At 32.5% G+C, this 23117-nt stretch overlaps 1 pseudogene across 1 annotated transcript; it reads left to right on the top strand.

Annotated features, from left to right (window-relative positions):
* The first annotated feature begins 2196 nt into the window (after nucleotides 1-2196).
* LOC146908466 (LOB domain-containing protein 19 pseudogene) lies at nucleotides 2197-10579 on the top strand (annotated as a pseudogene). The gene is made up of 3 exons (XR_015020215.1): nucleotides 2197-2310; nucleotides 6271-6618; nucleotides 9833-10579. The product of XR_015020215.1 is annotated as an LOB domain-containing protein 19 pseudogene (transcript).
* The last annotated feature ends 12538 nt before the right edge of the window (nucleotides 10580-23117 follow it).

Here is a 23117-nt window from a genome sequence, read left to right as displayed (position 1 = left end):
GCACATGCCTACACATGCTTAAACACATTTTTCACCCTCTAAATTTTAAAATGTAGCAATTTTGGCTTCCTATTAAGAAAAAGAGTCAAAGTCCCCTTCATTTCAATCCCTTTTGCAATGCATCAATTTTGACTCGGTCAATCCTACTTTTCACCTCGCATAACTTTAAAACAATTTAGTTGTGTATTTTTTAAATTAAAAAAAAGGAAAATTCACACATGTAATTACAGAATTACTAAAAATGAAAAATGAAAAATGAAAGGATTAAAGAGAGGAAGCATGTGAGGTCAATATCCAGCCGTATGTAACCTAAAAATCTAGAAATTCAAAATCCCAAAAACTTATCGGAATCCCTTTCATATTCTTCACTCTAAACCTTCACTAACACGATACACCTTAACTGGCTTTTCAAATGGGAGGGGTTAATTCATAAAAAAAAAAAAAAATCCAATACTCAACTCTAAAATTTAGATCTAGTCTCATCAGTTTTATTTGTTGAAATTATGGTTTCTTTCATCTTTCTTTAGCTCAATGTATGCCACAGCGACAGTAATGAGAAGAATTAGAACAACAATGTCGATATATTTTTGCAATTTGAGTTTTGTTAATAAGAATGTAATTACTCGTAAGGTCCAATTGATTTTTCACCATTTGAGTCTTAGTTTCTTAAAATAACATGTGAATGAATTCAATGGATTTTTCGTGTTAAATCTTCATTTCACTAAATTCAGATGAAAATGTGTAGGAAGTAATTGACCATGGTATTAATTGACAAAATTTGGGCTGGGTGTTGTTCGTTTTTCGTACTCGCTGAGAAGTGTGCGTTTTAATCCGATTTTGTTTCGAAGATGAAAGTGTAAGTGTTGTTCGTTTTGCTCTGATTTGAGTTATGGCTAGATGTCAAATTTCAAATTTGTGCAAAGGTTTTTGGTTTTGAGTTGTATTTGATGAAGAAGAGGTGAAAATCTTCTCGGTTGGTGGCAAGGAGAGAAAAAAACTTGCTTTTAATTTCCTTTTTTAATTTTCTAATTTTAATGAATGATGTGCTGGATTATGTATTTAATTCAAAATTAAAAAATTACACATGTGCATCTGAATCAGTTAAGTGAGATGTCACGTCTGCGTTGATTGAGTCAAAATATGTGTTTTGCAAAAGAGGTTAAACATGAAGGATGACTTTTTTTTAACAGGGGACCAAACTCACTATATTTTGAAAGTTAGGAGGAAAAGATGTGTTTAAGCCTTCCACACATATATTTTTTTTTTTTGAAAAATATTTGCATTTTATAAAAAAAAAGTAAAAAAGAATCAAAATTTCTAATTTCTAAATATAAACAAAATAGTAAGTTTTAAAAAGGGTAATGTTAAACTAGTGCCCTCGGGGCACTAGTTAAGGGTTTTAAACGGCAACTTTTTGTGAAAGTTTGTGTAATAAAGTGCATTGAAAATTAAAAACTTTGATATTTTTATAGTTAATTACCTAATTTAGTATGCTTAAAGAGTGCTCCGGGGGCACTCGTTAACAAGACCCTTTTAAAAATTATGGCATAGGTGAATGGAATGAAGAAATTTTTTGATTGAGAAAGTGCCCCAAGTTATTATTTTTTTACAAAGGAAGTTTCAATCAATTTTCAAATATTCATACACCATATATTATATAAGACACTTTTCATTACCGTGGTATGGTTGGTTCAACATTATAAGAGAGAAGGGAGTTAGAGAAAATTTTAAAAAGAGATAAATAAGTATTCTTAATTGGTTTAAAAAAGATAAAAATTAGTGGAGTCCACCACTTTTTGCAACCTCGTCAAAGTAAGGAGAAAAAAGAGATGCACATGATATCTCATGAGTTTAGAATCCTCTCCATTCATATTTCATACATAATTTTTATTTATGCTTCTAATTGCTCTTTTTTTATATCTATGCTTCTAATTGCTTACTATTCATTGTTATTATTTAAGCCATTTCCGTATTTTAAATAATTAATATTTTTCTTATACACCAAACATGATCTCACATCATTATTTGTTGTTTCTTGCTTCAATCTCCATAACCAATGACACCTAGTAAAAGCAGCTCAAATCAAATCCATGAATGATAATTAATATGTTAGCCGTATACATTTCTTTCAGTTAACATTCATTCATTCTTTTTCCATGACTTTGATGAGTAACACGAAAGTGAGTAATACGAGAGATGACCAATGAAAAGATAGGGGTCTTGTTGAATGAAATGGAAGGGATAGATGTAATTGTCCCATCCCAAGTAGGGGTCCTGATGTGGAGTAACACACTTGGCTCCACAGCTGCGGTAAGAAATTCGATCTTATACTGTTTTAGTGTTGTGTCGTGTCACACTTGCATGTTTGTGTTTGCGTATGCTAGATTTAGCTTGATCTTGATTGGGTTTGCTTTGTTAAATGTTGCCATGCTTATCAAACCTAAAATCTCACTCCAATTAGGAGGAATTTGATAGACTTGTAGTCAATGGTAAATTCATAATTTTCCTCTTGTGGGGGCTAGAAAATAATTTGGGAAATGTTAACGAGTACTCCCGGGTATTCTTTAAGCGTTTTAATTAGTAAGTTCTTTATAAAAAGTTGTGTATTGAGTGCAATGGAAATTGTAATAGTTGACTTTTTAAAAGAATAATTGTTAAATTTGGTATGCTTAAATAGTGTCCCGAGGGCACTCGTTAACAAGACCCAAATAGTTTTCATATTTTGACTTAAATACCTCTTTTGTCCTTTTAGTTTAAAAGAAATTTCCTAGTTAGTCATTTAAGTTTTAAAATTTTTAAATAAGTCATTTTAGTTTATAAACTATTTCATCGTTACCTCTGCTGTCAGTCTTCATTTAACTGATGATGATGTGGTCGTTAAGTTGCTGACTTGAATCAAAACGATGTGTTTCAAAACCTCCAAGCAGTCAAGACATTGCGTTTAATTGTCACAAATGATAATTTATATGGTTAGAAATGCAGCTATTAACTACAAGAACCGCCTTTCTAGCCCACATTTGTGACCATTAAACACATCGTTTTGACACCCTCGAGTCTTTAAAATGCATCGTTTTGATCCAAGTTAGCAACTTAACGGCCACATCAGCATCGGTTAAATGAAAACTAACAACATGGGTAATGGTGAAATAATTTATCAATTAAAAAAAACATATTTGAAACTTTTGAAACTTAAAGGACTACCTTGAGAATTCTGTCAAACTAAAAGGACCAAAAGTAATATTTGGCCTAAAAATTATTCGTAACTTTTACAACATGCATAATTATAATGCAAAAAAATAAAAAAATAAAAACTTATATAAATTACAATTGTCCTTTAATGTTGTTTATATTTTAAGAATGTTCAATAGTTTTTCCATTGGCTAACATATGTAACCAAACAATCATGCATCCAGCTACTCATTTTCAACATTTGTAACCAAACAACCATTCAGCTGTTCATTTTACATACTATTGCGCACCCCATCTTCACAATATTCATGGAAGAGAAAGATATAGGAGAGAGCAATTGGAGCAATGAGAAGTTGGAAACCAATAAAATTAAACTTGCATTGTGGTGAGTAGATAAATTTAAGTTAGTGAACCTAATTACTTTTATGGTAGCTAAAAAATAATATAATAGCACTATTAAAAGAAACTTTGATTTTCTTGTGGGGGCTCAAGCGCCAGTGCACCCTTTGCTTATAGTTGTGGAGGATTGCAACGTACGTATGACGCTATATAAATATTTTGTTCCTATGTAAATGTCTTTTTTATTTTTTATTTTGAATAAAATGTCTTTTTATTTGAAAGTGGGAGATGGTAGTATTTCAATGTGATTTAGCTTATTGTTTAAAGCGGGGGAAGTTTTTTTTTTTTTTTTTGGTTGATAAAGCGGGGGAAGTTATTGCAAAATGGGTGTTGGTACGGCTGACAATGAACCGAACCAACTCGAATATTGTTCGAAATTCGACTCGACAATTGGTCCATTGAACTTGGTTCATGAACCAAATGAGCCGAACTTGAGCTGAAAATTAAGTTCGTTAATTAAATGAGCTGAACTTAAACTATAGATAGTTCGATTCGTTTGGTTCATGAGATGACTCGATTATATATATATATATATATATATATATATATATATATATATATAATAAACTTTTATATTTTTTTACATGAATTAAATATCTATATTAAAAAAATGAACTTAATTGTTGTCGTTACATTTCTCCTTTTCTTTTTACCCATCTGTTCCACTATCTAGGGAGTAGGAATTTCACTTATTAGCCTAAGAGTCATCATTTCCTTAATTCCTTTAATAATTATTCCATTTTCCAATTCCACCAAAACATAACTTTTTCCCTTCTTCTTCTCCGAAGGCCATAGGCAAATTCAGCAAGGGTCATGGCTCAATCAAAAGATAAAGTCATTCCTCTCCTCTTGTGACTATACTTTTGTTTTATGTTACTTTTCTTAGTTTGTCTCTCTTATTGAAGAATGATTGTGTTGCTGACATGTTGACAAATTTTAAGAATGGTTATATGAACTTTATGTTAAAATCATTGAACGTTGGAAACAGATTCCAAAGGCTCCTCAAGTTTCTAAAGGATTATGCCAGTGATGCGTTTGAGATTAAGCTCATACTCCCTCCGGTCACATATATAAGCAAAAAAGTACTTTTTAGATTCATTCAATACTTAATGTATTTGGATGAGATTTCAAAGGCCTTGATGGCTTTTCATGAACTATTTCCCATGTAGTAACATGTATTTGTATTCTTAATTTAATATGATTTTTCATGTTTTCTTCATCTAAATTGTGAGTTTTCCTTTCTTTTTATTCACTTGCTAAGATTTATGTCATAGGATGAATATTACACAGAAAATATTGAGGTATACCCCTATAATTATTGTATTTTAATTCAAAATTATTATTTTTTTAAAAAAATAATAATATAAAAGGTCAAAATCGATAAATTTTGATTATATATTTTTTGACAAAAAAAAAATTGGACTTTATGTGAGTTGATAAATCGAACTGAACCTAACGAGCCGAACCGAACTGTTCGCGAACCTTAAACGAGCTGAACTCGAGCTGAAAAAAGAGTTCGTGTCAAACTCGAGTCGAGCTTTGAGCTGAACCAATTCTTATCGAGTCGAGCCGAGCTCAGACGAGTTCGACTCGACTCGACTCATTTCCAGCCCTAGGTGTTGGGATGTTACAAAATGTGGTAATTCATAATAAAAAAAAGGTGGTGATTTGTTTAGGGGTAATAAACTGACTCAAGATCTCTACTCTCTACGTTTTCTCGTATTTTTTCCTCTAGGTTGTACATTGTTTCCAACCAATTTATTTATGTACTTGAATCTTTCTTTGCTTTCCTATCTAGCCTCTAATTTTTTAGTAGTATGAAAGGGGGAAACAAAGGGGGAAGAAGATATGACATTTTGCTCCAATCTCTATTATAAAATAAAGTTTACTTTTTCGATTCATTTAATAAATGTTATATTTTATGTATATTATGAATTATATACATCGTTCACTAAATAAACCTGAAAAGTGAAATTTTTTATGGGTTAAATATGTTTTTAGTTTTTATAAAGTTACAAACTTTCAAGTTTACTCCCTCCAAAAAAAAATTATGGGTTAAATATGTTTTTAGTTCCTGAACGAATACTTTTTTATTAGTGATGCACACATGGATGTACAGATCGGTTTATTAACTTAATAGACCAAATAAGCACCTTTATCAAAGATAGTTCATGGAAGTAACTAAAGTGGTTAATAAGAATCCAAAGTGTTTTCTACTTTGTAGTTTTTGTGGCGAACCGAAGTGGCAAACACATTACACTTTTACAAACTAAAATGAGGGTTTATTTGAAACTTACAAGATGTGCTCATATAGTTGAATACTACTTAATTAAAGCTATCTATAACTTCATAGATAAATAATCAGATTGTTAAGCTCAAGTGATTAATAAACGGTCGATTAATAATGAGTTGTTTGAGAGGATAAGAGTTTGAATTCCTAGTGAGATTACAAAGCTAAAGGAAAAAAAGGAAAACAAACAAAAAGAAAAAAAGCTAACTACTATGAATATCTTTTATTCTTTTATGTAGTACAAGTAAAGTACCCTTCTCATGACATGACTAGACTTATATATTTTATTTTAATTTTTAATACATTTCTATCACACGTACACTCAAAAGGTGAAAAGGTGTAGTAATTTATAAAGGGCATGTCCACAAAGGTTGGTTGAACTTGAATAAGAGAGGGGCACACAAGAAAATCTGTCAGCAGCGTTTAGAGAGAGAGATGGATTTAATTTGGGGTGTGGGGATGACGGTGGTGGGCCTTGTGGTGCTTGCAAGTTTTTGAGAAGAAAGTGTGTGAAAGGTTGTTGCATATTTGCACCATATTTTGAGTCATCAGGTCAAGGAAGTGCTCATTTTGCTGCAGTTCATAAGGTGTTTGGTGCTAGCAATGCTGCTAAGCTACTCACACGTATTCCAGTTCATAAGCGTCTTGATGCTGTTGTTACTCTCTGCTATGAGGCTCTTGCTAGGGCTACTGACCCTGTTTATGGTTGTGTTGCTCACCTCTTTGCTCTTCAACAACAGGTATACATACATATATCAGTTTTGTTTTGATACAGTGTATAACATTTGTTTCTTCCTTAGTTTTCATTTTTTCTGCCTAACTAATTCGTATATATATAACTTGGTGCTTTAAAAACTGGTAACCACTAACCTGGAGGGTAACAAGTTCATAAGACTTTATAGTAATAGATTAAAAAATATATATTAAAAATTACTTCACAAATTCAAGAAAAACTTATAATAGGTTCAAATGCAGCTAATGTATATTCTCAAGGTGTTGGAGTAATGCACTCTCCTTATTAGTTTCCTTTTAGTGGTCTCTTTTGTCCAAACAATATAAATCCTATTTATTTTCCAAAATAATATAAATCCTATTTATATATGTCATTTTTTATTAAATATTATTTTATCAATAATATTCTTTGGTAGAAGAATGGTTTAATAAATTGGTTAAATTATAATAAAGTTTATTAATTGTAAGAACTCATGCAAATAAGTATCCTAACTGGTAATTTTCTTTAGATATATAAGATCCAGAAAAAAAGAAAAAAAAAAGGTACTCCCTCCATTCCTTTTTATTTGATGTTTTAGCTGATTACACACATATTAAGGAATCATTAAAGAATGAAAATAGTTGTAGATTTGGACTACAATACCCTTATTTTATTTTTTTGGCTGCCATGATTACTCCTTGCTTTTTTCTTCTCAAAATTCCAAATCTTCTTAAATGAACGGTGGGAGTATACAATTCTAATTTCAATACATTTATTACTTACACTTCCAAAAAATGAACGTGGGAGTTGAAATGAGACTTAGGGAGAGCACTACCTAGGTAAGGACAATTGGTAATTAGTACTCCAATTTTTGACAATTGTGATAAATTAAAAGTCATAACGTAATTAATTGTGACAAGGGTAAAATTGGACAAGCAATACCAACAATTCTAAAACATCAAATATTTTGAAATAAAACTTAAGAGCTAAAACATCAAATAAAAAGGAATGGAGGGAGTATAAGAGTATGAGAGCGGGGAAGAAGAAAGATCATATTCATAGGGATTAGTTGCAACATCAAAGCAATAATTTTTTTGTTCCTGAACAAATTAAAGCAATATAATTTTTTTTTGAGCAATAAAGTTAAATGCTGTAGAATGTGTACTTTTCTAAAGTAGTGGCATGACAAAAATCACTATTCACTATTATGCATTGCACGTATGCCAAAATTTATTTTACATTGCATAGTATTGTATTGAGTATGTTCTGTTGGGTTTGACACATTTGTCAGCTCTGGTTAGGTTTTATATGGAACGAATGCATACACTAAGGCATGCCCCTTTCACGGTAGTGTTATGTGCATGTCTTGTGATCTCAAAGGCATAATATAATTAAGGACCATTAAATGCACGATCAAACATATATTTACCACTAGACTTACCATGAAACTTAGTTCCTCACATTCATGTGATGATTACTGTGAAACTTGTGCGTTTGTTTCAAGTTATATTTGTAGATTTCTGGGAATAAAACGATAGGAATACATATGTCTATGTTTGTTACAAGTTTACTAAATTTTATTCCCGGATATAAAACGTTCCTGGGAATAGAAAAATTTTCCCAAAGAAAAGGGTGGGAAATAAAGTTCCCATGGAGATGGGAATAAATTCATGAGTAATTTCCTATTATACTCCCTCCGTCTCTAAATAATAGTCGTTTAAGGTTTATGCACGGGTATTAAGGAAATGATTAATTGTGTTGATTTTGATGGTAAAATTAGTATCATTTACTAAAACACCCTTATTAATTGTAGTTAGTGGAGTAGTTAAGTTGGATGAAATTCAATAAATAAGGGTATAATAATGGAAAAAAATAATAAATGCTGCATTGGTATTCTAAAGTGACAATTATTTTGAGAAAAAGAAAAAATGGTAAAGAGACAATTATTGTGAGACGGAGGGAGTAATTCCTATTTTTATGGTTCCCAGGAATATTATAGCGTTAAACAAACATCTTTTTTCTAAATACCTTGGAATAAAATTCCCATCTTTATGTTCTAAGGAATATTATTCCTAGGAATGAATTTGGTAAACTTGAAACAAACACATGATAAAAAGAAATAGTAGTCAACATTGTGTAAGTCACACAAAAAAAAAAGGGAAATGTTAATAGTACCTTTAGGGCACTCTTTAAGGATTTTAGATAGTAAGTTTTTATGAAAATTTGTACATTCAAAGCATTGGAAATTGAAAATTCTTCAAGAATGCTTTTAAAACACTCATTAGCAAGACCCAAATAACATTATGTAAGTCATTATGTTCATGTCAACCACACAATATTGGAATATGATGACGAGGGTTGGAACAATTTTTTTTTTCCAATATCCCACTCTATCACCCACTCTTTAATCAAGTGAAATTAATGTGCTTTTGATACTTTAAAGATGGTACTCTTTAATCAAGTGAAATTAATGTGCTTTTGATACTTTAAAGATGGTTCTCATATGAAGTGATGAGATTCACATGAATTTCACACAACAACAAGAGAGTACATTTGTTCCTAACATAGTTGTATTTATACATTAATTTAAAATTCAAGTGTCACAACAGTGTTAGGACCCGTTTGTTACCTTATCTTTTGTGAATTAGAAAAACATAAATTTTAGAAGTTCTATTTATTTATTACAAAAAAAATAATTAAAAATATCTGAAATTGCTTTGAAAAAAATGTTGTTTTTAGTAGCTTCTTTTGAAAATTATTTTTAATAATTAACATTTTTTAAATAAAAATGATTTTCTAAAAAGACAATCCCTAAATTATTGATATCAAAATAACTTTCTTATAATTAGTAACAAATGACCTTTAATGTCATCGCTAATACATTACACAACAATGGGGTAATGACAAACTCCAACATTATTATCCTAAACACTAATACTAAAGCTGTTTCATACGCCCTAACCTATTGATCATTTATTCATTTATATGGTATATGGGTTTTTATAGATAACTAATAGTTTAAGGGTCATGTTAAGCAACCCTTAGGACACATGTTAAGCAACCCAAAAATGGAAACATTTTCTTAAATTTTGTGCATTCAATTATTGAAAAGCAAAAAAGTTAAAGTCAAATTCATTAATTACAATAGAATATTTCTATTTTGAATCATTAACTTGTGCCTTGAGGGCACAAGTTAACATTTCCCATAGTTTAAATACAATTATATACTTGATTAATTACAGGTTGTGGAGTTGCAAGCAGAGTTAGCCTATGTACAAGCCCGTCTTTCAATATTGAATCGCATCTCTGAAGATCCTCAATTTCAACAGCCTCAAAGCTCTTCAATATCACCAACTTTGCATTCATCCTTACTTCATCATTTGTCATCAAGCAATGAAACTTCTTACATGTCCATGCACTTTGGTCATCCTCTTCAAAATGATCAATATCATCCAACACCTTTTGAAAATCCATCATACTATTCCTATAATCAACAACTTCATGACCAGGAATTCCAAGCTTTGCCTTGAGAATTTTAGCTTTCAATAGGATGCATGTTATCTTATTGTACCTTGTAAGTTGTAAGTCAATATTTAACATGTTTTTGGTTTATTAATGGTTAACCAAAATGTACTTTGGCTTACTTTTGTTAAGCTTTATGTAATGGTATGCAACTAAAAAATCGATGGGTTCTTCATTCCTTTTCAAAGAATTTTTTTGCTTAGTTACATCTAGGTGACTCTAAAACACGTCCAAAGTTAAAAGTAACAATGTGAATGCAAGCACAATGGCTGATCTATGTACAATGTTGAGGGGGCTCTTGCCCCACAATGAATATGAATTTACTTAAAAATGTCTAGTATCTTTTGTTTTGCTTCCTTAAAAAATGGATATTCTTTAGAAAATAAATGTTTTAAATTAAACTGTAAGAGAAAAAATAAAATAAATCGATACTTAATTTGATTATGGAAAATGCTGCTACTTAAAGCGAAGGAATTTATCACGAATGAATCAAGAAGCAGTACAATAGTTATTTTACACTACTGGCTGAATCCCACAAAATCCGGAACTAATTCAATGCAGCGTTTTTGCCTCTTTCACTCATAAAAAAAATTTCGTTAGATATAGCATTGCTGATTGATTATTTATCCTTCTAATATATTTATCACTCATTTAACACAAAGCAGATTGTTATAAAATACATCATATTTTGAAAAGGATTCACTAGCTTGTATTTATAGACTATTTTAAGGATCTGGTACATAAATTGGAGTATAATATTTTTTAGGGGAAATTGGCGTGTATTTTGTAAAAGCTAATTTTTTTTGTTGACCAAAACAAAGTTAACTATATTCAATATAAGAAGGATAAGAAAAGCTTATACATATACATACAAACAGTCACATATACATACAAACAGTACTCATTTATAAATGCTTAATTAATTTTTTATCAGAAATGATAAATGAACACAAAAAACCAAACACAATACAGACACCATATGTCACTGTAGCTTTATACATCTTTTTTCATTTTTTTTTAATTTCTTTTCCTTCTCTCTCCTTCAAGACCATCTCTCCCAGCCATTCTTCTCTCTGTTCAACGCCGGTTCTCTCACTAGCGACCGCCGTCGTAACTTCTATCGCTGATCACCGCCGTTGTCACCGCTGCCGTCTTTTCTTCTGCCAATCCTATTATTGTGATTTATGAACGGATCTGCGGTGGCGAGGACAGATCCGAGCTCAGTTCTCGTCGGAATTTCGAACCAATTTGTTTTATCAGTGATGATTCGATGGTGGTGAGGACGGTAGTGATCAGAACAAAATCCCGGCGGTGTGAGTGAGAAGAAGGGGTTGGCGGCGGCGTGAAGTCCTGATCGTGATGAACGGATTGCGATGATGGTGAGGACGATGGCAATAGTGGTTACCGATGAGGACGATGGTGGGGAGGACCGTGGTGGTGGACGGTGGCTGATAGAGCAGACGAGAGAGAAACGAGAGAAACACTGTTGCTTGTTTGACAGAGAAAACGTAAAGAAGGGAAAAGGAAGAAGGAAAGGAATATGATAGGCTGGGTTTTTACAAAATTGCCCTTGCTTTAATGTTTGAAATGACAAAATTAGACATGGTGTTGTATTTGTGTCTAATGATTTGTGTTTGGTTATCATATCTGATTTTTTATATATAGTTATATCAAAGATTGATACTTTGTACTTGTCATTTGTCAATTTTGTCCATTTCGATGAGCTGTGTTGTAGGAGGAGTCGAACTCCTTAATTAATTAGAGGTCCAAATAAATAGGAATTGCTCTTCTCACTTTCTTATTTGTTCCCACACACCGCGAAAATACCAAAATACCTTCACGGTAGTTAACTACTGCTCGGAAAATGTTGTTGTAGAGCGAGCGGATGTTAACTGCCACTAGGGGTATTTTGACATTTTCGTGGTGTGTGAAGAGCAAAGATGAAAGTGAGAAGAGTTGATTTCCCAAAAATTTAGGCCATTTTTGTTTGGTCCATTTGACTAGGCTAGTCTGGTTAACCCAATACAAAAAATTGATGAGATTTTCTTTTTCCACCCTATTCAATTTTTGCACGTCCTCTGAAAATTTCATTTTGCCCTTGTTCTAATTATAAAATTTGAATCCCTTTTTGCATAATTTCAAATTATATAATATGAATCCTATTAAAACTCAAAAACATATTATAATTGATACGAAGATTTCTGCTGACCATCATGTCATTCGCGTAGAAACTTCATTGCAATTTTTTGGGATGATATGAATGGTCGGTTGTGAATATGGTATCATAAATCACTTTCAAATGGTAAGTAAGAAAGAAAATATAAGAAGGAAAGAAAAAGGAAAACGCCTTCATTTGGTCTAGCAATCACAACAACAACTATACTACTAAGAGTGGCTACTTTAGGCTTCTCTCATGCTTGGTCTCGAACACCTCATATAATCCTTTTTTTTTTTTTTTTATCTTGGGTTTGGAAGTTGCAGCTCCCGAAAAAAAAATCCTCATTTGTCTGGCTTGTCATAACGCGGTGCCTACCCTCTCCTTACTTAAACATAGAATTACTGTTCAATCTGATATTTGTGCTAGGTGTGGTCTCGAGGATGAGACTTTGTTGAAGACAAAATCCTTATTTGATGTTTTAAAGATTACAAACATTTAATACTTGTTTTTTAACTTGTTATCTACTAATGAATTTTGTGAGAAATGTTTCATGAGAATGTTCTTAACATAAGAAGAAGGTTCTATGCTCACAAGACAAGTTAAAAACGTCCTTATCAAAGCAATTAAGCAAAAGGACATAAATGGACTTTTTGGTACAAAATCAAGAAGCAAAATATTCTCTATGTCTCACCAAAAGAAGATACTTGGTATACATGACATAAATAGAATATCATATGATTACATAAAGGCTTTGCACTTTGAAAAGAAATGGAAAAGCACGTGCCAAAGAAAAAGAAGAAACAAAGCTGTTTTACAAAGAAAGAATGTTCTTGAGAACATTCTGGTGAAACTACAAATATGGATAAGGATGCTGTCATTCAAACACAGCCAATTACAACTCATGCACAGCTGTATTACAACCTCACGTGGGCTGTCTCAAATGGCTAGGAAGAAGAGAATGTTCTTCAGAACATTCTTCACTTGGAACAACACATTTTTTGCAACTCTTGTGCATCAAGCAACAAAAAGCAAGAGCACATGGGCTGTTTCTCATACACGCTTAAACAGCTGTATGTTCATGTATAATTTCAAGTGAGCTTCACAAATCAAGCCTCTATAAATACAAGCATATGGCAAGGCTAATTCTTCAAGAGCTTACACACAAGAATTCCATTCTCTCATTCACGTGAATATTCAAAAGAAATATTCTCAAGCTCTTCAACAACAACAACAAAGCAAACTACACATATCTTTCTTATTAAGCTTAGATATCCCTGAGAGTTTACAACAAAGCAAACTACACATATCTTTCTTCTAAGTTTAGATATCCCTGAGAGTTTGTATTTAAAATATCTCTTTGAGATATTATTTTGAAATCTCCACGTGAGATACTTTTTCTCTTTTGAGATTCCATTTTTACCAACACCCACCACCATACAAATTGTAACTAGATCTCAAGTCTATTAGGCTTAATAGTTTGAGATAGAACTTTTCTTGTGTGATCAAGATTAGTAGAAGCCTGCTGAGGTCGATAATACAGAGTGTAACGGACTGATCTGGTGTGATCAACAAATTATAGTGCTATTCAGAAGTTTCTGATAGCAGGATACTATAGTGGATAATCTCACACGTAGTGTGGGGACTGGACGTAGCCGGTTAGGCGAACCAGGATAAATCTCTTGTGTTCTCTCTCTTCTCTCATCTCTTAATTTCTGGCCGTCACATATAACTATAATTAAATATATTAATTTTCCAGAGTACTCTGGTCCTTAAAACTAAAATTAAATAATTAACCTACCACTTAATAATCCAGAACTTTCTGGTCCTTTATCGCTTTATTTATTTCAGTTATATATATCCAGAGTTTTCTGGTCCTTTATCGTTTTATTTATTTCAGTTAATTATCCAGAGTTTTCTGGTCCTTTACTGCTTTATTTATTTCAGTTATATATCCAGAGTTTTCTGGTCCTTTACTGCTTTATTTATTTCAGTCTTTTATTCCAGAACTTTCTGGTCCTTTTATTTATTTTATTATCCAGAGTCCTCTGGTCCTAATATTATAATATTATATTATTACTAACACTAACCAAGATTTTCTTGAGCATATATTTTTATTTAACTTCCAGGAATAATTTTTAAAAGGGTCACAATTCAAACCCCCCTTTCTTGTGACGTTTATTGCTACTTCAATTGGTATCAGAGCCCGGTCTCTGAAAAAGATAAAGCACTTAACACGTGCTAGAGGAAAAGATCCAGAAAGAAGCAATGTCTTACATACCAGAAGGACTTTCGTGTACTAGGCCTCCATTATTTAATGGAAAGAACTATTACTTCTGGAAAGGGAAAATGGAACTATTCCTAAAATCTCAAGATATAAATATGTGGAAAGTTGTCACTGACGGTAACTTCATACCACAAACCACTGACGCAGTCACGGCTGTAGTGACTATCAAGTCTGAGGCGTCATGGACTGATGACGAGAAAAAGAGAGTTCTCTTAAACTCTAAAGCTCAACTCTTTTTACAATGTGCTTTAACCATGGAAGAAAGTGAAAGAATATATGAATGCAATACTGCAAAAGATATTTGGGACACTTTAAAAATTCACCATGAAGGAACAAGCCATGTAAAAGAAACAAGAATAGATATTGGCGTAAGAAAATTTGAAATTTTCGAAATGAATGAAGAGGAAAACATTGATGAAATGTATTCCAGATTTACTTCAATAGTAAATGAATTAAGGTCATTAGGGAAAATATATTCCCCTCATGACAGAATAAGAAAAATACTAAGATGTCTCCCAAGCACGTGGAGACCTATGGTTACAGCAATCACTCAAGCCAAAGATCTGAATACTTTGGCTTTAGAAGATCTCATTGGGACACTAAGAGCTCATGAAGTTCTACTTCAAGAAGACAAACCAATGAGGAAGGGAAAAATGATTGCTCTTAAAGCATCTCAAGCTACTCAAGACAATCTAGATGAAATATCCTCACAAATTGAGGAAAAAGAAATAGAAGAAGAACAGATTGTTCAAGAAGAAGCGGAAGATGAACTAGCTCTAATATCAAAGAAAATTCAAAGAATGATGAAAAGAAGAAACCAAATCAAAAGATACTTCCCAACCAGACGAGACAACTCAAAGAAGGAAGTTGATAAAAGTCAAGTAACCTGCTTTGGATGCAACAAGCTAGGTCACTATAAAAATGAATGTTCACAAAACAAAAGGAACCAAAAATCTCCTTTTAAGAAAACGGCATTAATGACATGGGACGATCTTGAAGAACCACAAGAAGAAGAAGAAAAAGAAGAAGAAGCAAACATATGTTTGATGGCAAACTCAGACAACGAAGAGGTAATTCTATTCGACAAAGCTCCTTTAAACAACGAATTAGAAAATACAATTGACAGTCTTTTATTTGACTCAAACTTTTTAACAAACAAATGTTATTCTTTACAAAAAGAAATGAATGAAATAAAAGAAGAAAAAGAAAAACTTCAAACTATGAACGATGATCAAAAGAAAATCATTCAAAGTTTGCAAGACTCATATTTTCAAATAAATGAAAAAATGAAAGATCTTAGCAAAACTCAAAATCCTATTTACACTAAAAATGAAAACATTTTTCTAAAAAATGAAATCAACAGTTTGAGAAACGATCTAACTCTTTTCATTAAATCAACTGAAACATTTCAAAAAATTATAGGATCTCAAGTAGGAATGAACAGTCATACTGGTATAGGTTTTGATGCTTCTAAACATCAAAAAATATATGAAAACATTTTTATACCAGGAAAAGACAAATTAAGATGTTCATTTTGTAACAAAAATGGACATAGTGAATCTATGTGCTTTCAAAAGAAAAGAATGAAAGAACATTCTCTCCAACACCAAGAAAGAACCTTCTTTAAAAAATGTACTTTTTGTAAAAGAAGTGGTCACTTAGATGTTGATTGTTTTCTCAAGATTAGAAATCTTGAGTTATTGAAAACTAACAAAAAAGGACCCACAGACTCTGGGGTACCTAAGAAATCACTAACTCAAAATGCAGGAATCCTCTCAAAATGCAAAGAAAAAGCCATGGTACTTGGACAGTGGCTGTTCTAGACACATGACAGGGGACAAACACTGCTTTATCTCCTTCATAAAAAGAGAAGGAGGAGCAGTAACCTTTGGTAACAATGACAAAGGTCAAATCAAAGGTAAAGGTATTATTGGTAAGAATAACTCTGCTAAAATAGAAGATGTTCAATATGTTGAAGGTTTAAAACACAATCTACTAAGCATAAGTCAATTATGTGACAGTGGCTTTGAAGTGACTTTTAAACCTAACATATGTGAAGTCAAAAAGGTTTCCACGGGAAATATTTTCTTCACTGCTTCTCGAATGAAAAATCTTTATGTTTTATACTTAGATGACCTTCCAACTGAATCTTGCTTTATGTCCATTGACAAAGACAAATGGATTTGGCATAAAAGAGCTGGACATGTAAGTATGAAAACTATTTCAAAAATATCACAACTCGACTTGGTAAGGGGTCTTCCAAAAATCAATTTTGAGAAAGATAAGATATGTGAAGCATGTACTAGAGGAAAACAAGTCAAGAGTAGTTTTAAATCAAATAATATTATTTCCACTAAAAAACCTCTTGAGCTTCTTCACATAGATTTATTTGGACCCGTTAGAACTGCAAGTCTTGCTGGAAAACAATATGGTTTTGTTATAGTCGATGACTACTCCAGATATACATGGGTTTTATTTTTAAAACACAAAGACGAAGCTTTTAATGCTTTTGAAAATTTTTGTAATCTTGTTCAAAATGAAAAAGAATCAAACATCATCTCCGTCAGAAGTGATCATGGAGGTGAATTTGAAAATTTATCATTTAAAACATTCTTTGATAAAAAGGGTATTTCACACAATTTTTCCTGTGCAAGAACTCCCCAACAAAATGGAGTTGTTGAAAGAAAAAATCGAACCCTACAAGAAATGGCAAGAACAATGATTAATGAATCAAATGTTGAAAAATATTTTTGGGCTGAAGCCATTAACACTTCTTGCTATATTCTAAATCGTGTTTCTATTAGAAAAATTCTAAACAAAACCCCTTACGAACTCTGGAGAAACAGAAAACCAAACATTTCTTATTTTCATATTTTTGGTTGTTTTTGTTATATTTTAAATGATAAAGAAAACCTAGGAAAATTTGATTCTAAATCAGATAAAGGAATCTTTTTAGGATATGCAACAAATTCTAAGGGTTACAGAGTTTTTAATCTAAAAAATCAAACCATGGAAATAAGCATGCATGTTGTGTTTGATGAGTTTGATGATTTAGTCACTAACAAAGAAGATGATGAGGAAATTTTGAAAAATCAAGAAACTATAAGCAATATAGATCAAGCATCTTCATCTCAAACTCCTCCAAAAAGTTGGAAGCTTGTTGGTGATCATCCTCCAGAACAAATTATTGGAAATACATCTGATGGGATTAGAACAAGACTATCCTTCAAAGATAACAACAACAACATGGCAATGATCTCACATATTGAACCAAAAAATATTCATGAAGCTATATGTGAAGAATCATGGGTAAATGCCATGAAAGAAGAACTTTCTCAATTTGAGAAAAACGAAGTATGGAATCTTGTTTCTAAACCTCAAGGTCATTCCATAATTGGAACAAGATGGGTATTTAGAAATAAGCTGGATGAAGAAGGAAAAGTCATCAGAAACAAAGCCAGATTAGTAGCACAAGGCTACAATCAACAAGAAGGTATTGACTACGATGAAACATTCGCTCCAGTAGCCAGGTTAGAAGCAATACGAATTCTTCTTGCATATGCATCTCATAAAAATATTAAATTATTTCAAATGGATGTAAAAAGTGCCTTTTTAAATGGATTCTTAAACGAAGAAGTTTATGTGCACCAACCACCTGGTTTTGAAAACACTAACAAACTTAATCATGTGTTTAAGCTAACAAAGGCATTATATGGTCTTAAACAAGCTCCACGAGCTTGGTATGAAAGGTTAAGTACATTCTTAATCAAAAATAATTTTTCTAGAGGAAAAATTGACACCACACTTTTTAGAAAAGACAATGAATCAAATTTTTTAATTGTCCAAATCTATGTTGATGACATCATATTTGGATCAACAAATGAAAAAATGTGTGAAGAATTTTCCAATCTCATGCAAAGTGAATTTGAAATGAGTATGATGGGAGAATTAAGATTTTTTCTTGGTTTACAAATTAAACAAGAAAATGATGGAATATTTATTTGTCAAGAAAAATATATTAAAGATCTCCTTAAAAAATATAAAATGAATGAAGCCAAAATTATGGCTACTCCCATGCATCCTTCCTCAAGTTTAGATAAGGATGAAAACGGGAAAAATATTTCTGACAAAGAATACAGGGGAATGATTGGTTCCCTGTTGTACTTAACTGCTAGTAGACCAGATATTGTCTTTGCAGTTGGTTTGTGTGCACGTTTTCAAACTGCTCCAAAAGAATCTCATTTAACGGCAGTAAAAAGAATTTTCAGATATTTAGTAGGTACTACTGATCTTGGCCTTTGGTATAGAAAAGGTTCTTCTTTTGATCTTGTAGCCTATTGTGATGCTGACTACGCTGGAGACAAAATTGAAAGAAAAAGCACAAGTGGAGCATGTCAGTTCCTCGGGAATGCACTTATCAGTTGGTCATGCAGAAAACAAAACACAATCGCTCTGTCAACGACTGAAGCAGAATATGTGTCAGCAGCAAATTGTTGCTCCCAGGTATTGTGGATCAGAAATCAACTCGAAGATTTCTCAAAAAGGTACACAAATATTCCTGTCTTTTGTGATAATACAAGTGCTATAAATTTATCAAAAAATCCCATTCAACATTCAAGATCAAAACATATTGAAATAAAACACCATTTTATTAGAGATCATGTGAATAAAAGTGAAATCGAATTAATATTCGTAGACACTGAAAATCAGTTAGTTGATATTTTCACTAAACCTCTTGTTGAGGATAGATTTAATTTTATCAAAGATAAATTAAATATTATTCAAAATCCTCATAAAAAAAAATAGGATGTAAATTCTTAGAATGTCTTTAGAACATTCTTTTTGTGTGATCTCTATGTGTGCATATGTGGGGCTCACGTTCAAAATTTTAGTTGTACTTCTCTAGTTAAGTGAACTAAAACCATCATTAGAGTTTTTCTAAAAAAGATTTTAGCACTGCCCAACACAAATTTGATGCTAATCACATCACTAAGTGGGATCCACTTGAACTCTCTATTGTTCCCAAAACCACTTTCAATCAAATCACTCTCTTCCCTTCTCTCTCTCAAAACCGTATTCCTTCTTTCTTTTTCTGCAAAACCACCACACTCTAACCTTTTCATCTTCCATAAAAACACAAACCTTCTTCCATAAAAATCAAAACTTTTTTTTCTTCCATAACAATGGCAAGAACAAAAGGAAACCATGCTAACTTCAGAACTCCCTCACCATCACCTTCTCCACCTCGCTCTCCATCACCACCCTCACCACCGTCACGGCCATCCTCTCCGACGAACCCTCCACCAGCCTCACCGGAATCCTCAGACTACCAAACTCCAAACGAAGCAACCCCTCACTCTTCTCCTCAAACCGAGCCTAACCCTAAACCATCTTCAAACCCTAACATTGTTGAAGAACCTTCTTCACTTCCTGAACCCACTCCAACCGAACCCTCTCTTCCAGTAAGGGCCATGCCTTTAAACTTCATGCTTCAACCACTCTTTCAAGCCTCTGCTCCTAACTTGAATCAAACTACTCCTCATCATAAAATGCAATCCTCTTCTCCTTCTTTCAATGTGCTAACTGGCGCATCTCTCCCTCCTTCCATGGATGAACCTCCTCCTAAGAAGACAAGAGTTGAAAGGGAAATAAGAAAGATTAGGAAGGATGTCTTGAAGTTATTTGAAGCATTTCATGGAATCATGAATCATACTGTGTATGATTCTATGGAAAATACATGTTTAAGGCAATGGTACAATTCTCTAAGTGCCAAATGGGGTGTTGAACCACCTATGACTAATCCTTTTCCTCCACCACCTGCTATTCCTATGCCGGTTCCATCTAATTCATCCTCTTCTGATGGATCTTCTCCTTCTAAGTGAAGCTTGAAGACTTGGTGCTTTATCTCCTTTTTTATGTGACAAAGGGGGAGATAATTAGAAGTACAACTTTTGTTTTTGGAATGGTGTTGCTGCGCATGTTGCTGCGCACATGATGCATACAAGGATATATTTTAGGTTGCTAGCTTGCTGCTTTAAATATTATTGCTGCCTTGTATTAAAAACATTCCATGTACTTCTGTATTATGCACTTTTTATATTTTGTTTCTATGTCATTTTGCTACTTTATGCTATTTTGATATATGAACCTTATGTGAACTTGAAGTATGTATCATTATCTTTATATATGAAATGATATTTTCGGTTCATTATTTACTTTGGTGCATTATTGCATATATTCTCAATTTATTCAAAAAAGATCTTGGATGCTAAAATTGAGGGGGAGTTATTGATAAAGTTATTTCACAAATAAATTATCAAATCTCATATTTAAATATCAAAATCAAAAACAAATTATAAATGTTTGTCATCATCAAAAAGGGGGAGATTGTTGAAGACAAAATCCTTATTTGATGTTTTAAAGATTACAAACATTTAATACTTGTTTTTTAACTTGTTATCTACTAATGAATTTTGTGAGAAATGTTTCATGAGAATGTTCTTAACATAAGAAGAAGGTTCTATGCTCACAAGACAAGTTAAAAACGTCCTTATCAAAGCAATTAAGCAAAAGGACATAAATGGACTTTTTGGTACAAAATCAAGAAGCAAAATATTCTCTATGTCTCACCAAAAGAAGATACTTGGTATACATGACATAAATAGAATATCATATGATTACATAAAGGCTTTGCACTTTGAAAAGAAATGGAAAAGCACGTGCCAAAGAAAAAGAAGAAACAAAGCTGTTTTACAAAGAAAGAATGTTCTTGAGAACATTCTGGTGAAACTACAAATATGGATAAGGATGCTGTCATTCAAACACAGCCAATTACAACTCATGCACAGCTGTATTACAACCTCACGTGGGCTGTCTCAAATGGCTAGGAAGAAGAGAATGTTCTTCAGAACATTCTTCACTTGGAACAACACATTTTTTGCAACTCTTGTGCATCAAGCAACAAAAAGCAAGAGCACATGGGCTGTTTCTCATACACGCTTAAACAGCTGTATGTTCATGTATAATTTCAAGTGAGCTTCACAAATCAAGCCTCTATAAATACAAGCATATGGCAAGGCTAATTCTTCAAGAGCTTACACACAAGAATTCCATTCTCTCATTCACGTGAATATTCAAAAGAAATATTCTCAAGCTCTTCAACAACAACAACAAAGCAAACTACACATATCTTTCTTATTAAGCTTAGATATCCCTGAGAGTTTACAACAAAGCAAACTACACATATCTTTCTTCTAAGTTTAGATATCCCTGAGAGTTTGTATTTAAAATATCTCTTTGAGATATTATTTTGAAATCTCCACGTGAGATACTTTTTCTCTTTTGAGATTCCATTTTTACCAACACCCACCACCATACAAATTGTAACTAGATCTCAAGTCTATTAGGCTTAATAGTTTGAGATAGAACTTTTCTTGTGTGATCAAGATTAGTAGAAGCCTGCTGAGGTCGATAATACAGAGTGTAACGGACTGATCTGGTGTGATCAACAAATTATAGTGCTATTCAGAAGTTTCTGATAGCAGGATACTATAGTGGATAATCTCACACGTAGTGTGGGGACTGGACGTAGCCGGTTAGGCGAACCAGGATAAATCTCTTGTGTTCTCTCTCTTCTCTCATCTCTTAATTTCTGGCCGTCACATATAACTATAATTAAATATATTAATTTTCCAGAGTACTCTGGTCCTTAAAACTAAAATTAAATAATTAACCTACCACTTAATAATCCAGAACTTTCTGGTCCTTTATCGCTTTATTTATTTCAGTTATATATATCCAGAGTTTTCTGGTCCTTTATCGTTTTATTTATTTCAGTTAATTATCCAGAGTTTTCTGGTCCTTTACTGCTTTATTTATTTCAGTTATATATCCAGAGTTTTCTGGTCCTTTACTGCTTTATTTATTTCAGTCTTTTATTCCAGAACTTTCTGGTCCTTTTATTTATTTTATTATCCAGAGTCCTCTGGTCCTAATATTATAATATTATATTATTACTAACACTAACCAAGATTTTCTTGAGCATATATTTTTATTTAACTTCCAGGAATAATTTTTAAAAGGGTCACAATTCAAACCCCCCTTTCTTGTGACGTTTATTGCTACTTCAGACTTTTCTTCATTGTTTCAGAGATTACAATTTTTTTAGAAGCTTTGGCTCAATTCTCGATTCACTCAACCAACACATCTTCTCCATCATTGACATATGTGCTTGGTTTAAAGATGGTTGCATGAGCTCTCACTCTTCTATTTTCTCTGCCACAGTTTGGTGGGCTTGGCAAAATAGAAATATGATGTGCTTGAATAATGATAATTGGTCTCTCCCCCGTCTCTCCTTCAACATCAAGAGCATGGTGGACACTATCAAAATTTGCTTCCCTTCCAACTCTAGTGATGCCTCCTCCAAAAGACTCATTAAGTGGAACAACATCAATTTCACCAATGTCATCATGAGCGTCAAAGATAGTTGCCTTAAAAGACCTGTCAGAGTTAGGTGTGGAGAAATCCTTCGAAACAATGTAGGCTTCTATTTATCAGGTTTTTC

The sequence above is a fragment of the Medicago sativa genome, chromosome 7 (genome assembly GCF_051527215.1).
Source record: "Medicago sativa cultivar Bolivia chromosome 7, Bolivia_mono, whole genome shotgun sequence".
Lineage (NCBI taxonomy): Eukaryota > Viridiplantae > Streptophyta > Magnoliopsida > Fabales > Fabaceae > Medicago > Medicago sativa.
This window is presented reverse-complemented; position numbering and strand designations above follow the sequence as displayed.